This window comes from Aythya ferina (assembly GCF_964211825.1).
Source record: "Aythya ferina genome assembly, chromosome: 2".
Taxonomy (NCBI): domain Eukaryota; kingdom Metazoa; phylum Chordata; class Aves; order Anseriformes; family Anatidae; genus Aythya; species Aythya ferina.
Window position 1 is genome coordinate 86,404,216 of NC_140297.1, and position 6,031 is coordinate 86,410,246.

The window sequence follows — 6,031 nt, forward strand, 5'->3', positions numbered from 1 at the left end:
TGTGAGTTCCACTGTAGTGACTTTGTCCCCCAACCTGTAACTGGGGAGAGGACCCATCAGTCTCCAGCGCTGGTGTCCACATTTCTGGGACATTCTCTCAGCAGGTCCTTCCATCATCATAGTCCCTATGTGTTCATTGGGGCCTGCCAGGAAGATGAAAGCTGGATTTTATCCATTTCATCTCAGGCAACACAATCCAGGCAGGAACACAGAATTTTGGAGTTCCAATGGACAAGGTAGTGAGAGTAACAGCATAAGGAATTAGGGGAAAATAACAAAATACATGATTTACCTCCAGGTAATCCCAACAAGAGCTTTAACTTCAAGTCAAAACAGTTTGCAAAGGCTCTCCTTTTTAGTGACACTTGATAGCCAGAGGATTTGCCAAGCTTTCAGCTCTTACACTCTACTTTTCTAGATTTCAGACATGTCTGATTTTAAACTGTTGAGATCTAAGTTTTTTATTTTACTCTTTCATAGTCAGGCAAGACATGCTAAAGTAAGTACTGGGTTGAATCTGACCAGGATTTTCCTTTAGTTCTATCTTTGGGCAAATACAACTAAAGATAGGCTAAAATGAAGGCAAAAATATGCAGGAATGAAGTCTGTGATGTTTTCACAATAGTACACTAGTACACTCAGTCTCATAAATATCCACTGGTCAGCAAGAGAGAGAAAAGCATTACAGAATGGTAACTAATGAGATGTTACTTCAGATGTCACAGTGCCGATGACCTCCTCCTTCTAATGCATTTTGCGAAGACTGATTGCTGCTTCAGAAAGAAGTCAGCATGGTGGGATTTCAAAACCCGGGACCTATCACTGAGATAAGCCCAGTGCCAAAGAGCAGAAAGGCACTAGAGGTTTGTTCTGATAAGCTGTTTAGGGGAGATAATAACAAGACAGATGGCACCTTTCCAGGAAATGAACAATATATAAGGCACGGTTTTGCACAAGAAAGTCAGTGAGTAGCAGACTGAGACAGAGAATGCTGCTATTTCTTTTCTATACACTCATCCTCTAGATTTGGTGTTTCTAACACCCTTTCCTTCTGTCATTTGTACTTTTGCTTCATAGGTTTTTCTCCTCATGCTCCATTCATACCCTTCTAGAACTTCTGATTTAACTAACAATTTAGTGCTTACATTAAGGACAATCAGATGCAAGCCTATGTGATCTCTCTTCCCTTTCTGAGACTTGACAATCTAGGATCAATTAACTAAAAAAGAAATATATAATTCCTTGGGTGAAAGCTGAAAAGACAAACAGACCCAAATAGAATATTGTCAAGGCAGCTGAGTCCAAAATGCTGACATTTCACAGCTTAGTTACAGTTCCCAAATACTGGTTCTGTGGTGACTTACTGGGGTGTTCCAGTGGGAATCCCTTCTTTCCTTCCTTTTGTGCCCTTAAGCAGTAGAAGTGCTCGTGCAAGTGAAGATGCTAGTACAACTACATCCACCAGCTGCTGCCACCATAACAATGGCAATTTTTCCACATACTTAACAGTGAGGAGTCATCCAAGTCCGTAGGTGTCTAGAGAGGAAAAGCAATGATTTAATCTTCTCTTTCCTTTTTTTTTTTTTTTTATTTTTTTTTACTTCTTATCATACATAAAATTCAGATGATAAACCTCATACCACCAGTAGGTGTGGGTTACTCACACAGATACTAAGTCATGTCCATGTAGCATATAATGAAGAAGTCCTTTATGGTATTCTAACTGTACTTCATTCTTTATGTAAACACATGCAGTTGTAAAGGGGACAGTCTGCAGCAAGTCACAACAAATGGACAAAATATGTTGTTTCTTACAGGTTGCTCATACAGTTTATAAAACATTTCTGTTAGGATCTTTTACTTCAAACATTGTCAGTATGGTCTCATTCTAAGGCAGCAAGTATTGCCAGAAGCAGGTCACTTAGCTTAGTCTTCATTTTATTTGTTTAATTTGAATGGGACGGAGGAAGCAAACGAATCTCTTGCTAACTGAGCTGTGCCTGTAGGATCCTGGGTTTTAAAACTGTGCTGTTCCATTTTAGCTATCATCTGAGAGCTATGCTAAAGCTTAACATTTGTCTTTCAGGCACAATAAACTTCTGTTTCATTGGCTTAATGTGGAGAGTATGTTTTAAGTCTGCTATACCTCACATTTTCCTTCCTCTTTCCCTGAAATGTTTTTCCAACACTGAAATCCAAAGTCAATAGATTTATATGATTTCAAATTATTCTTAAAACCATAAATCACAAAAATGAGATGTTCGAATTCATAATTATTTGATCATATGCTCAATCCCGATGTAATAACAGCTAATTCTGAAATCAAACTCTCATACAGCTTCAGTTTTTGGAGATTGTATAATGACAATCCTGAAGGCATGCCCATCCCCTTCATTTTCCAAAGCATTGAAATAACAGTAAATAAATAAATAAATGAAAATCAACCTGTAAGTGAAATAAGAAAATAAAGAAATAAAAGTAATTAACAAATAAAAGCAAATAATATAGAAATACAAGTTAATGAAAATAAAGTGAAATTTATTAAGATACTGTTTTGTTATTATGCCACATGTTCAAATTCCTTGTGCATCTTTGTGGTCCTTTGCTGGATATGTTACAGTATGTCAATGCCCTTCTTGCACTGTGAAGCCCAAAATCAGGCACAACCCTCCAGGTGTGGTGTCATCCATACTCAACACAGGGGAACAATCTCCTCCCTTGACGGGCTGGTAATGCCTTTCCTGATGGAGCCTAGGAAGTTGGTCTGCATTGTAGCAAGAGCACACATTGCTGGCTCACATTCAACTTGGTGTCTATCAGGACACACAGTCCTTTTATTCAGAGCTGATTTCCAATCATTTGGCATTCCAGCCTGTGTAGATGCACGGGGTTATTACTCCCTATGTACAGGACTTTGCATTTCCTGTTGATAAAATTAATGAGATTCCTGCTGGCTCTGTGCTCCAGGCTGTCAGGGCCCCCTGAAAGGCAGCACATTCTTCTTGTCTATCAATTGTGAGTCCATCCCTGCTTCCACCTCCCCCAGAGTTCTGTGCACCATCTGCCAGCTCGCTGAAGGTTGTGCTCTGCCCCTTCATCCGTGTGTTACACAAAGATGTTAAACAGGAGTAGACCCAGCATTGACCCCTGGAGCACACTCCTCATGACTGGCCTTCAGCTGAGTTGGTGCCTTTGGAGCACAGCAGGCCAGCCAGCTTTCAGTCCACCTTACTCTCTACTAATCCAACCAGTACTTTGTCAGCTTCTCTGTGCAGGATGTTATGGGAGACAGTGCTGAAAGCCTTTCCAAACTCAAGATAAACAACATCCGCTGCTATCCCCTCAGCCACCAAGACAGTCATCTCATTATGGAAGGCAGACAGGCTGTTCAGACATGATTTCCCTTTCATAAATCTGTGCTGACTACTCCCAAACATATTCAATGTGTCATTGCAGTCATCTTGAGGTGGATAAGAACCCATATCTTTTGCTTATAACTGCAGCCGCAGATCCTGAGTTTCTTACTGGTATGATATGATATGCCAGTCTGCAGAGAAATATATTGTGAGAGGGAGTTTTGGAATTAAACTGGAATTTCATAATAAAGTGCTCAATGACTTAGAAGAAACCTGCTTTAGTTAACCCAGAAATTCACATTACATTTTCTATTCATACACCACCTAAGCAAGAGCTCATCCAAGAAAATCATATTGTCCTCATACCAGAAAAAAGTCTGCAAGTGCTGACATGCTGGTAACAGGCTGTCACACAACTTGTTCTGTCATGCTTCTTTTGAGTGTTATTTCAAAAAAAAAAAAAAAAAAGTTCTGAAGTTCATTACAGAACTTCACTTGTATCTTCACTTGTATTGATGTAATGTGTTTATTATTTCCCCTTTTGCAGTGGAGCAAAAGAGGCAATTTCTGAACTACCATTTATACTCCCCGTCAATGTACTGCTGGTTTAACAAATGATGTCAAAAGTTGATTACTCTCCAATAATTTTGATCGTTTTAAATAAATATATTATTATGCAAAGTAAACCCTAGCACATAAGAACAGGATACTATAAAAAGTAAAGTAATATTGATATAAGAGGAGGAATTCAGCAGGCACAGTACATATGAAGCAAAAGACTTTTCCCTAGAAATAAAGAATACTTTTAAGACCAGCTCTTCACATAAAGTCACCGAAGAGATATTTAAATATTAAAACTATATAATTTAAATCACATATAAGGAGATCTTCAGACATGAACCCCTCTTCTAATTATTGGTAAGACAACCAAGAAATCAAGTTCGGTAAGTATCAGAAACACTGTCAAATACTACAGAATCTTATAAATGAATTTACTCCAACATTGTTACTAAATAAATAATACATCTAAAAGCATGTTTTTTTCATTATGTTCAAAATTTTCTTCCATTTCAAAGGCTAACAATTCTGTTCTGCCTAAAATCACACCTATAACCTGTCCAGTTTTGTATACACAGGTTTCTTTCTGCATCCTCACTTGCACAATTTTTACTGTGTTTGTTCTATGTGTGAGAAAAAAGGCAGATCATCAAAAACTACATTAAAAGAGTTCCTCTCATCATTTTTATTGATTTTAGATGTCATAGAGTAGAACAGACTCTAGAGAGTCTGATCAAGGCCTGACCTAGAAAGCAATTGCTCCCTGTCTTGAAAAAAGTCCACCCAGCAAAAATGACAAAATGCCAACAGGCTCAAACAAACAAACAAACAAACAAAAAAATGAACAGAACTGAAACTCTTCATTTTGTCATTTTGATTCCAAATCAAATCTGAAAATCTTGCATTTAGAGTAGACTGTGGGTGAACTGCTGAGGAGTGAAGAGCCAGGCAGCCAAACAGTTAGAAACAAGACAGAAAGAGACTTAATATTCTTTGAAATCTGCATCAGTGTTGGCAACTTTATGTGAGGTGTCTCACCTTTGGTGTGCCAGCATTCTGTGGTAGAAAAAGACTTGTGGAAAATTCCCTCTAATTCTAAAGCCAGTGACTGTGACTGTACTCATGTCTGCTCTTTTTCCCTAATGTATACTGCTTGCAGAAAGGTTTAGAACAGATACTAAGAAAATACAGAAAAACTACAACAAAGCCAACAAAGCTGTAAAACTTTCTAAAGCAAAACCAGAATTTGTTAAAAAGAGACTAATTTTATTCTGCTGATTCTCTCTGTAAAAAGGTAATACTTCTAGAGTTGGAAATGGAAATCAAAACTTTGAAAAGTTACATTGGTGTTTGTATGGATATATCCTCTTAGAGGCTTTCAAGACAGCTAGACAGATCCAGAACTGACCTGAGGTAGTGCTGGTGAAAGGGATGCTCTGAACAGGAGGTTGGACTAAGGATCTCCAGAAAAGGATTTCTTCCAAGCAACAGATCCCAACTCTGCCTTATTTTCACCTTGGAAAAAACAGTGTTGGAAAGGGAATCACAGGTTTAAACATCTCTGAGTGGTTCTAGAAGACTATATCATGAGCTAATATCCTCTGAATACTAAGGCAACAGCTGCACTAAAATTAGTGAACTATGTTACTGAACCCTAGCTACAAATATAAAAGAAAACAGAATATAAATTCAAACTGATTTATACTATTTTTTATTTTATATAATACAAAATGAAACTGATTTCAAAGTTCATTTTGAGTAGAATATAAAATTATGATATATTTCCTTTTGATGCCAACAGTGCCTATCATTTTCAATTTAATGCATACTTTTAAAAGAAGTGTAAGGAAAATTTTGGACTTTCCCATTTTAATCTGAGAACATTTATTCAAAGCTAAGTTTGTCACAGCTACAAAGAAATCAACCAGTGTTTGAATTTTATTATTTATCTGCTCTAAAATCTTCCATGGCATATGACAGGGCTGTCTGAGAGGAAAAAGGGGCTGTACAGGCCAGATAAAGTAACATGGTACAAGGATAGAGATCATTATCTCAACCTTTCTAAATTGAATCCTGCTAACACTTGGCATGCAAGCTGAAAAAACAAAGACCTGACT